The sequence below is a fragment of the Zingiber officinale genome, chromosome 2B, assembly GCF_018446385.1.
Source record: "Zingiber officinale cultivar Zhangliang chromosome 2B, Zo_v1.1, whole genome shotgun sequence".
Taxonomy (NCBI): Eukaryota; Viridiplantae; Streptophyta; class Magnoliopsida; order Zingiberales; family Zingiberaceae; genus Zingiber; species Zingiber officinale.
In genome coordinates this window covers 47,028,445-47,041,201 of record NC_055989.1, presented here as the reverse complement: position 1 = coordinate 47,041,201, position 12,757 = coordinate 47,028,445, and positions in this window count along the sequence as shown.

Below are 12,757 nucleotides of genomic sequence, written 5' to 3'. Positions count from 1 at the left end.
GTCGTGATAATGACATGCCAATCACAATCATTTGGATCTTCCACATAAAATACTTGCATAGCCTGAGATGCTAAAATATAAGGCTCATTATGACGCCTAACATCTTTAAAATTGGCCAACATAAAACCATCTTCATCCAATTTTAGCCGTTTGCCTTTGGAGATCCACTCGCATTCAAATAAAGCAACTTTTCGACCTCCCCCATAATCCAACTCAATCACATTTTGCAAAATTCCATAATAATCAAGTTCGCTTAATACTGGATTATGATCTTTTATACTTGAATAACTTGAAGTAGTTGCCCTAACAGTCACACCACAATTTTGAGTTTTCCTCTTACGTTCCACTTCTTTTGTATGAAACCTAAATCCATTTGAAACAAATTTATGATATTGTATCCCAATGACATTTGGGCCTCTAGCAAGTGATCTCAAATCATTTGAAACAGGATCATCTTTTGGAAGATTTGTATCTTCAATCTATCATACAAGAAGGACTTACTCATTTATATTTGAAAAAAATAATATGTATTTTTAACAATTATTACAACACAACTTATGATTAGCAAACCATGAGGCAAAAGTTTCACTATGTATACGTTCTATTTGGTGTAGTGGAAGACGAGAATGACTAAGTTGCACAATTCCACGATGTTCACTGCAAATTAGTAATATTAATTTCATAAATAATGATGACTAAATAGTTATATATTTAAATAGCATGAATTATATGAAACCATACTCTATATAAGATTGTAAGCGATGACAATTGAATAACACATATTGATGTACATTCTTTAATATCTCAGTATCAAACTTAGTTGCAATGGCCTTTCCGAGTGCATAGCCAGATATGTTAAACACATCTAATGCAAATGTTGAGTCAATATTTGCATTATCATTTCTTGATGATTGATTAAATCTTGTCTCTACATAATCTGCTAAATATAAAGAGCAGAATATCAAACATTCCTCAGCCAAATACCCCTCAGCAATAGATCCTTCTGGCCTATTTCTATTTCGAACATAGGACTTCAAAGTCCCTAGGTACCTTGTGTCAAAAATACAACAATTAGTATTATTTAACAAATAATATATGATAAATATAATAATATTAAAAAGATGTATATATTACCTTTCAATTGGGTACATCCAACGATAATGAACTGGCCCAGCAAGTTGTACTTCAGTAGCCAAATGAATAGTTAGATGGACCATTATGTCAAAAAATGAGAGAGGAAAAATCTTTTCCAACTCACAAAGGATCACTGCAATATCTCTCCTCAGACGAGTCATTTCCGTAGGAGAGATTACTTTACTACATAACTCTCGAAAATATCTGCTTAATCTAATCAACAGAACTCAAACTGACTTAGATAAGGTTCTACGTAGTGCTACTGGCAACAATTGCTGCATCAAAATATAATTATCATGACTTTTTAGACAAATTAATTTTGGTGGTTTCATTTGAACACATCGTGATATGTTAGATGCATAGCCATCTAGAACTTTTATTTGCTTTAGAACCTTGCAAAACATGCTCTTCTCTTTTTTCCCCATTGAAAAAGATGCTGGAGGTAAATATATTTTCTTTGGTCCTTTCTCAATAGGATGAAGTGCTGTTCTTATCCCCATTTCTTGCAAATCAAGTCGTGATTTAAGATTATCTTTTGTTTTTCCTTCCATATTCAGCAATGTCCCACAAATATTTTCGCAAACATTCTTTTCAATATGCATAAGGTCAAGATTGTGACGTATCACATTATCTTTCCAATACGGTAAATCAAAAAACATACTCAATTTTTTCCAATTAAATGGTAGTGATGAATTGTCATTAATTGTTTTCCCAAATGTAAATTTTACATTTTTCAACTCATCCATCACCATGTCTCCTGGAAGTGTGGGTGGTGGTCTTCCAAATTCTTCCGTGCCATCAAACAATTGAGCATTTTTCCGAAATACATGATCACTATTTAAAAACTTACGGTGACCCATATAACAATATTTTCCACCATTTTTAACCATTGTGAATGTGTAAATTTATGACATACTGGGCATGCAAGCTGTCCTTTAGTGCTCCATCCTGATAAGGTTGCATATCCAGGGAAATCACTTATTGTCCATAGTAATGCGGCATGCAATTGAAAATTTTGTTTAGTTGATGCATCATATGTTTGCACTCCTGTCTCCCACAAATCCTTTAAATCTGCAATAAGAGGTTGCAAGTAGACGTCGATGTTGTTTCCTGGAGCAAATGGGCCAGGTATCAATAATGACAACATAAAGTATGGTTGCTTCATACACATTCATGGTGGAAGATTATATGGCATTAAAATGACCGGCCATGTACTATGTGCCACACTCATATTTTTGAATGGATTAAATCCATCTGATGCTAAACCAAGCCTTATGTTCCTAGGATCCTTTGCAAATTTTGAGTGTTTATGATCAAATGTTTGCCAAGCTGGAGAGTCAGCTGGATGTTGCATGTAACCATCCTTTGTGCGAGATTCAGAATGTCATCTCATATGGGATGTTGTTTTGGATGACATGAACAAACGTTGTAATCTAGGCTTTATTGGAAAATACCATAAAACCTTACGTGAAATTTTTCTCTTTTCACCAGTAGAATCATTTTCGGATGTTTCCCATCTGGGCTCACTACATGTTTCACATTGAATTCTTTCTTTATCCGACCTCCAGTACAAAGTGCAATCATTAGGGCAAGCATCAATCTTTTCATAACCAAGTCCTATTTGCTTCATCAATTTCTCTGCTTCATAGTATGACTTAGGCAAATCATCCATTGCATTAGGAAATGCTTCTCTCAACAAATCAAAAAGCATATCAAAAATCTTATTATTAATTTTTCCTAGACACTTTAAGTGAAGCAAACGAATCATGAATGCAAGTTTTGAGAATTTCTTACATCCTGGATATAATTCTTTTTGTGAATCATCAATTAATTTATAGAATTTCTCAGCCTCTCCCGTTGGAATCTGGTTATCATTTTCAAATTCTGATGTGCTAATTATATTATCATTGTCTGAGATCCCAAATGCCTCATAAACTAAACCTTGCATATCATCTGCATAATTTTGAGATGGAACAGAAGTAGAGTTTGTAGATGTATTATATGATATCTCTCCATGAGCTACCCAATGAGTATAACCTTTGATAAATCCATCAACCGTCAAATGATCAAAGGCAACCTCTCTTGAAACAAATATGCCAATCTTACACCGTATACATGGACATAAAATCATTCCATTTATATATTTGCATTAGAAAATGCAAAGTGTAAGAAACTTTGAACACCATTTCTATACTCCTCAGTTTGTCTCGGTAAAAACATCCAACTCTTATCCATAATGATCCTAAAAAAAACTTATTAAAATTAATTTAACATGTATACTAAATTTAACACTTATCAATAAAGAATTGTATCACAAATAAAATTCACAAGGTAGAGAACTCGAGATATAGAGAAATCATTATAACACAAGAACTCAAGAGGATACAACATAACAATCTATAGTGTCTTATAACTTATCTCACCTAAGAAAAAACAATAGTACAAAAAAACAACTCAACATGGTATCTTAATTTTATCATGTCCTAGGTACAAATTGCTAGATATATGACGTGGAATAAAATTATTCATTTTTCTTGGCTCTTAAACACATGAATATGTCAAAATCATTGTAGGAAGTTGCAACTCGTCAGGTTGGAAAAAAATCATCAAGAAACTATTGTAAGGTTCTCTTGAAAGCACACACTATAAATAAATAGACATTTTTTTCTACAATTCATTTAAGAATGTTTAAGTTGAATTTTTTAAATTGTTTTCTATTCTTATATAACCATTTGGTGCTTGTTGAATTTTTTAAATTGTTTAGGTGTAGGAAGTTGAATTTGCAGCTTGTATTGGATTGATAAAAGAATTACTGGATTAGTTTGACCTGATGCATTCCACTTATAGAACCGGATTAGTTTGACCTTCAAATTCTGGTTTAACCAGCCAATCCAGTGTTAAAACCATTGAGTAGTAGATCATCAAAACTGGCATGGGTTAGTTCAGGTAGAATTATTGAGCAACCTGTTCGATTATAAACCTAAGTGTGGAATAATATTGTTCAAGCATGGTGTATATCTTGATGGGTCAGTTACTTGAATAAAACTCCTCTTCAATACAGTGAACCTGACATGGAGGATAAGTATACCACCTAAACCGTCTTTGAATTTGACACTGCAATTCAAATTTCTAAGGATAAAGATGGAAATTGGATGAATACATTTCCACACTTCTAGAAATGCATTCAGAATATTAATTATGTCTTTGTTCAACTCATTCAGTGAAATTGAAATTGTAATTTTTCATTTGAAATTCTAAAACAAACAAATTGAAGAGATTCAGTAAAACTAAAAAGTCCCTAGTTTTAGGATGACTTTTCCCTCAATAAGATTGAACACGTTACATAAAAAATTATACAAGAAAGAAACATATCCAACAAAATTCAAAGAAAATAAACCAACCACACATATAAATGAAGTTTGTTAGATAAGGACTGAAACTTAAAATTATTATTACATATACCTGTTTGTTAGTGAGGAGAAAGACAGAATCACGGTGGAGGCAGTGATGTGGAGGAATCGTGGTGGCGACACGCGATGGAGGCCGGCGGCGGAACAGGTAGGGTGAGAGGAGCGGCGACGACAAGAGCAAATTAGGGAGAGCAGCGACAACAACGAGAGCAGATTATAGGAGAATGGGAGAGGAGCGCGACGATGAGAGCAGATTAGGGAGGAGGGCAGAGAAGCGGCGACGACGAGAATAGATTAAGGAAGAGAAAGGGATCGAGGAGAGGCGCTGGGGAGATCAGGAGCGGCACTGCGTGGGTGAGCGGTGGGAGAGCGAGAAGAGAAGAAAGAAACGGCGCCGCGCGTGCAGGGCTTAGCGTTAGGTTAGAGTAGGGAAAAATAAAAACTTAAGGATGGCTTAATTATTATTAGGGTGGTATATGATGACATTAATGAAATATGTTACTATATATTGTTTCAAATGACATTTTTATGTTTAAAATAATTTTTTTTGATAAATGTCATTAAAAAATAGTTATAGTGACATTTAAAATTAAATGTCATAAAGTAAGTGTCACAATATGTGATATTTCTAGTAGTGTTTTATGTAACATTAAAACCATCATACCATTTAGATAGCCTACAACATTTACTGTAAATCCTTTTAGGGTGAAGTTCGATCATAAAAAGTGACTAGCCATCATCATTTATCCTTTATCCTTTATTAGATTGTTCAATCTCTAAACCATGATACCTGTTGGACCCCGTGATTATTTTGATGTGATCAACCAAGTTAGGTTAGGCCATGTTTGGTTTTGATCCCTGTGTCTAAGTGTGTAGGAGGTTAGCAGCACAAGAAGTCGAGCGGAAGACGCAACTAGTGAGAAGGATGGCACGAGAAGGGAGCCGACAGGTTCGGTACATCCGAGGGACGAAAGAGCTGCGGAAGAGTACACCGATGGGCGAGAAGAACCTACGCAATGTTCGAGGGATGAGAAGCAGGAGCGAAAGCCTGCTCTAGGAGAAGGCCAGAAATTGGGTTCGGGTGAGCCCTATTTCGATTGGCCATAATCACCCAAGCGAACGGAGCAGCGAAAGATCTAAAGGAAAACTGAAGCTATTTATATGCTGTAGGTAGAGGGCGCCCTCCATGATGTACAGAGGGCGCCCTCCATGATATAGAGGGCACCCTCTATGATGTATAGGAGGTGCCCTCCATGATGTATTGAGGGCACCCTCCTTGTTATTGAGGGCGCCCTCGACCTAGTCATGTAGCCGTTTTGGTAGCAAATAAAGCTTTATCCGTTGTCTCGCTGGAGGCGCCCTCCAAGCCACTTGGAGGCGCCCTCCAAGCCACTTGGAGGCGCCCTTGAGCAGTAGATAAGATTTTTCAGGAACTATAAAAGGACCCCTGGACCTAGGAAAGATACAACAACTGAGAACAACTACTGTAATTATTTCCTAGAGATTTTCTGAGCTTTTCAAAGAGTGTAAGAGGCTTCTCCGCCTACAGAGAAGGAGATATTTCTAGTAGAGCTTTGCAACCACCTTGGATTAACAACCACCTAGGTTGTATCCAAGTTAAATCTGTTTGCCTCTTTTCTTTTTAATTAGTTGTTCATTTTAGTTTATTTTAATTGTGATATTGCCACTAATCTTGGTTGGAAAGAAGGGAAAGGTTTTTTTTTTTAGATGTTGCACCCTCTCACCGGCCCCACCAGTGCGCCAACAAGTGGTATCAGAGCCCAACCGCCTCAGAAGGACTAACTGCCAACTGAAGCATCAAGATCAACACAATGGTCGGTACAAGCATTGATCCACTAAAGTTTGAGGGAGACTTCGCACAATGGAAACATCGAATGGAGGTATTCTTCAAAATAGATTTCAAAATTCTTTCAGAAAAGATTAAATGTTTAAATTCTCTAAAATGCCTTGTCTAGAAGTGATTGATGATCCAATAACTAAGAAGGTCTAGTGTCTCACCACAGCCTAGAAGCCGATTATTGAATTAGATATTTAATTAACAAACTGATAAGCTTGTGAAATTAATTAAGATAATTGCTTTTAATGTTTGTCGATTTTTGGAAAACTCCATAAATTAGAAATTATTTTAAATTTCATTTACATATTTTTATCAAGTTTTTTCTTTTCCCTAAAACTTAAAATTACATATTGTTTATTTTGATGTGATCAAAGGGGAAGAAATAAGTACAAGTTTAAGGGGAGTAGGGGAAGTTAGAAGTTTTATCAAAATTCTGAATTTTTATGAATTTTTTATAAACTCTATTTTATAAGTCTGAATTTTGATAAATCATAATTAATATTGCAATTTCTTTTTATTGCAAACTTCATACTTAAAATATGTTATTTATCATTTCTTTTTTTATTATTACCATAACTTAAACTTGGGTTGATGCATATCAAAAGGAGAGAGATTGTTGGACCCCATGGTTATTTTGATGTGATCAACCAAGTTAGGTTAGATCCTTTTTGGTTTTGATCCCTGTGTCTAAGTGTGCAGGAGCTTAGGAGTATAGGAAGTCGAGCGGAAGACGTAGATAGCGAGAAGGATGACACGGGAAGGGAGCCAACGAGTTCGGTACATCCGAGGGACAAAAGAGCTGCGGAAGAATACACTGTTGGGCGAGAAGAATGTACGTGACATTCAAGGGACGAGAAACCGGAGCGGAAGCATGGTTGAGGAAAAGGTCGAAAATTGAGTTCGGGTGAACCCTATTTCGGTTGACCGCGATCACCAAAGCAAACGAAGTAGTGGAAGATCTAAAGGAAAGCTAAAGTTATTTATACTCTGTAGGTAGAGGGCATCCTTCATGATATAGAGGGCGCCCTCCATGATGTATAGAGGGTGCCCTCCATGATATAGAGGGCGCCCTCCATGATGTATAGGAGGCACCCTCCATGTATAGAGGGTGCCCGCCTTGATATAGAGGGCGCCCTCCATGATGTATAGGAGGCACCCTCCATGTATAGAGGGTGCCCTCCTTGATGTATTGAGGGCGCTCTCCATGTTATTGAGGGTGTCCTTGACCCAGTCTATGTAGCTATTTTGGCACCAGATAAAGCTTTATCTGCTGCCTCGCTGGAGGTGCCCTCAAGCAGTAGATAAGATTTTCTAGGGGCTATAAAAGGACCCCTTGACCTAGGAAAGATAATACAACTGAGAACAACTACTATAATTGTAACGACCCGGCCCTCTTGGCCCATTTGGCGACCTCTCATGTCGTCGACCGTCGGCCCTTATGTCGTCGACCGACGACCCTTGGCCGTGCCGTTACTCACTAGGACTTTCCACCCCTGGCAAGTGGATTTTTGCCTCCCCCAGGATTCGAACTCTGAATAAGAAAACCTTCTTAGAACTCAGAACTAAACACAAATGTAAGTAAAATCATTTGTAATGTTTTACCTAACAATGTTTTATGCAGAGTAAAAAAGTACAAAGATGCACATGAGCTTTGGACCCAATTGATCAAACTTCACGAGGAGCCGATGGAGCTTAAGGATCAAGTAAAAATCGAATCTGAACTCGGGTTAGATCCAATCGAAAAGCCTACTGAATTAGGGGTTGCGCTCAAGGTTAGTGATATTTACCAAAATACCCCTGCTAATAGTAGTTTAGAAAATATGAGCATTGATCTGGTTATTTCTGAAAATATATGTGAAAACAATGTAGTTGACAATAATTACAAAAATACCCCTAAGATATTATCTGATAAAACAAATCTAATTAATTTAAAAAATTCAAACTTGAACCTAAACAAATATGAAAACTCAAATGATAGAGAGGACAAGGTGAATATTGATCTAGATAAAATTAATAAATTATTTAATAATCTAGACAATATTAATCTAGAAAATCCTATCCAAACCCAAGATAATTTAATTAATAAAAAATTAAATTTTAACGATAAGAATTATCTAATAAATTCCACTAATTATATCAACTTAAAAAATAAAGAAAATATAAGAATAAAATCAAACACTTTGATAAAATCAAAACTAAATTTAACAAAATTAAAATTAAATGTTAAGAATAACATATTAAATAAAGATAATCTGAAAAATTCAAAATTAACAATTAATAAAAGGTTAAAAGATAAACCTTTAAGGAAATATAATTCAAACAATTTAATTAATTCAAATTTAAAAATGAATAAAAACTTAAACTTTAAAAATAAGCTATTAAAGAAAAATAATTCAATTAACCTAATAAAAGTGAAAATGAAAGAAAATTTTAAATACATTCTCTTAAAGAAAGATAATTTGACTAATTTAATTAATTCAAAATAAAAAACTTGAATCTAAATTACAAATTAAACATTAAATTTTAACCAAAACTTAACTATAATAAACCCAGAACTAAACACTAAATTTATGACCAATAATTCAGGGGGAGGCTCCAGAATAGCTGGCACCTCCAAAACTAACCTACCCGACAGTGTAACCCTAACCAACCTACCCGAAAAGGGTAACCCCAACCAACCTACCCGACAGGGTAATTAGGACTAGTTAAAGAGGGTTCAAGTTTAACTTGAATCATGGTACTGGTGAAGTTTTTTTATGATAGTACGTTGGGGAAGCTTGGGCATCGCATGTCTAGAAAGATATGACTTCAATCTGGTGTATTTGGCCAAGTGGAACCGACCGAAGCTACCTTTAAATGGATCCTAACTAGTTAGACCAAGGTTTAATACTAAGCTTCGTGGATAGGACTATTCGGAAAACCTCGAAAGGTTGGTTACTTCTAATGACGTCCAAGTGACTCACCAAGCTTAGAAGTTTATCTGAAGAATGTCTATTTGTTGAGACCAAAGCTAAACCTGAATCTAACATAAGTTAAACCAAACTCTGTAATTAAATCTAATTCATCTCACAAAATTATAAGATTCCCGGATTGATAATCTAGATCGGGTGAGATGAATAAGGATTAAATTAATTAAATTTCAAAGTAAATTAAAATTAATTAAAATTAAATTAAATTAAAATTAAATTTTTCTTAAAAAAAACTATTTTACAAATTAAACTTAATTTTTTTAACCTAAAAATTTATTATTTAAAAATTTATTTTACCCTAAAAATTATTTTAACTTAACTATTTAAAAAAAAAAAAAATTTAAAAAAAATTTCTTTAAAAAAAAAATTATTTTAAATTCTTTAAAAACTTTAAAAATTCTTTTAAAACATTTTAAAAATTATTTTAAAAAATCTTTTAAAAATCATTTTAAAAACTTTTAAAAATTCTTTTAAAACATTTTAAAAATTATTTTAAAAACTCTTTTAAAAATCATTTTAAAAACTTTAAAAATTCTTTTTAAAATTCTTTAAAACATTTTAAAAATTATTTTAAAAACTCTTTTAAAAATCATTTAAAAAAAAAAACTTTTAAAATTTCTTTTAAAAATTCTTTTAAAACATTTTAAAAATTATTTTAAAAACTCTTTTAAAAATCATTTTAAAAAAACTTTAAAAAATTATTTTAAAAATTCTTTTAAAACATTTTAAAAATTATTTTAAAAACACTTTTAAAAATCATTTTTAAAACTTTAAAAAATTCTTTTAAAAATTCTTTTAAAACATTTTAAAAATTATTTTAAAAAACTCTTTTAAAAATCATTTTAAAAACTTTAAAAAATTCTTTTAAAAATTATTTTAAAACATTTAAAAAATTATTTTAAAAACTTAAAAAATTCTTTTAAAAATTCTTTTAAAACATTTTAAAAATTATTTTAAAAACTCTTTTAAAAATCATTTTAAAAACTTCAAAAAATTCTTTTAAAAATTATTTTAAAACATTTTAAAAATTATTTTAAAAACTCTTTTAAAAATCATTTTAAAAACTTTAAAAAATTCTTTTAAAAATTCTTTTAAAACATTTTAAAAAATTATTTTAAAAACTCTTTTAAAAATCATTTTAAAAACTTTAAAAAATTCTTTTAAAAATTATTTTAAAACATTTTAAATTTTTAAAAATTATTTTAAAAACTCTTTTAAAAATCATTTAAAAAATATTTTAAAATTTATTTTAAAACTATCTACAAATTTTGTATCATTTTGAAATTTTTATGAGCCCTTTTGAAATTTTGAAATTTTGTATCAGTTAGAGCCCTAGAGCCAATCATTTGATGATTGTATGGACTCATGTATATCATATTCATGTATATATATTAAGGCATTTGGTTTTTGGTTATTATGCTTATTTGTATTAGTGCCAGATAAAATAAGTATAATAACGTCCTAGAGTAGAAGGTTCATACCTATATCAATCGATTAGTTGAATCGATAGTGAGATGATATAGGGAACACTACTCTAAATCATTCCTAGCCGAGTATTAACATTCAAGGACAATGTTAATGCAATAAGACTAGCATGTAGGTCAGCTCGATGACTTGATCTCACAAGTCATGGATATAGAGATATCATGCTGACACATGGGTATACATTGGAGAATGTATACTGAATGACCCGCCATGAGAAAGTATCATGGATGGTTATATGAGTGTCATATACTTTCTCATGTGGCTATTAGTATAACTATTAGTCCTTAGACCTGAAGTCACCATGGATCCCTACATAAGGAGTTATGTACTTTGGTTTCGTCAAACGTCACCCGTAACTGGGTGGACTATAAAGGCGATTACAGGGTATATAACGAATTATGTAGAGGGATGTGAGTGATGTAGATGTGATCTAGCCCTCCCATATGACGGGAGCGACATCAATATTCTTGATAGAGTTAGACCACGAAGTGCATGGCCATGCCCAAATGAGTCAACATGAGATGTTGAGCTCATTTGATCGAGTGAGTCTACTTGGAGTTCAAGATTTAGATTGATTAGAGGATGACACGGTCTATGCCTCACATTGATCAATCTAGATGTCAAGGATAGAAGGACATTTGACATATTTTGTGAGGAGTCACAATTGGTAGTCACAAGGTGATGTCGGATCTCGACATTCTTGTAACTTGGGTAGTAATGATGTGTTGCTAGATACCGCTCATTACTTATGCTCCTAAATGGGTTTAGGGCATTGCCAATGTTACAAGAACCTATAGGGTCACACACTAAGGACAATTAGATGAAGATTTGGTTCATATGATGAACCAAGAGGATTAGATTCATTTGATGAATCATATTGGATTAAGAGTAATCCAAATTGGGCTAATTGAGTTGGACTCAAGTTGATTCATGTATTCAATGAGTCTAATTTAGATTATGACTCATTAAATCAACTTAATTTAATGAATTAGATTCATTATATTAAGTTGGCTTGAATCATATGGTTGGATTAGATCAACCATGAGAGAGATTTGATCAAGTTTGACTTGATTTGAGAGGAAGAGAAAAAGTCATGTTTGACTTGACTTATTGCCACATCACTAGTGAGTTGGAAAGATGTGGACCAATAGGATTGCTCCACATCATCAATGTGTGCCACTTCATGGAGGTTACAAGCCTCCATAGCATTTAATGTGGCCGGCCCACATTAAATGAGGAGGTTACACTTGTTGCCATGTCATTTAGTGAGGTGGCAAGATGTGGACCAATAGTGTTGATCCACATCATCCTAGAGTGCCACCTCATGGGGGTTACAACTCTTAATGGTCTCCACATTAATTGGAATTAATGTGGGGGTTACACCTCCTGGAGTGGCCAGCCACTTGATGGCTAAGGGGTTTTTTGAATTTCCTCTTATTGATTCATTCACTCTTCTTCTCCCTTGGGTGCTCTCTCTTCTCCTTCTCCCATTCCTTGGCCGAACACTCCATTGGTGCTAGCACACCTTATGTTTTGGTCATCTCCTTCTACTTGTGTCCGTGTGGATACATATAGAGGTTGTCTACTTTGACAACTAGAGATCCGGCGACATCTTGGACAAGCGGGAATGCGAAGGGCTTCGCTACAAGGGTAATGATCTTAACTTTAGTGTAGATCTAAATTTTTTACAAACTCGTACAAGAAAAAGGTTTTTCGATAATTTTGTTTACAAATCTTTGCACGAGATCCATGGCTTTGGGTGACTCGGGGTTTCTGCGACGCGAAAAAGCGGTTTTCGAAGCCCGAAGAACCCAACAAGGCCAATATTGGTCGGGATAATACCTTAAGCAAGGTAGACCAATATTGGTCGGGATAATACCTTAAGAAAGATAGGCCAATAT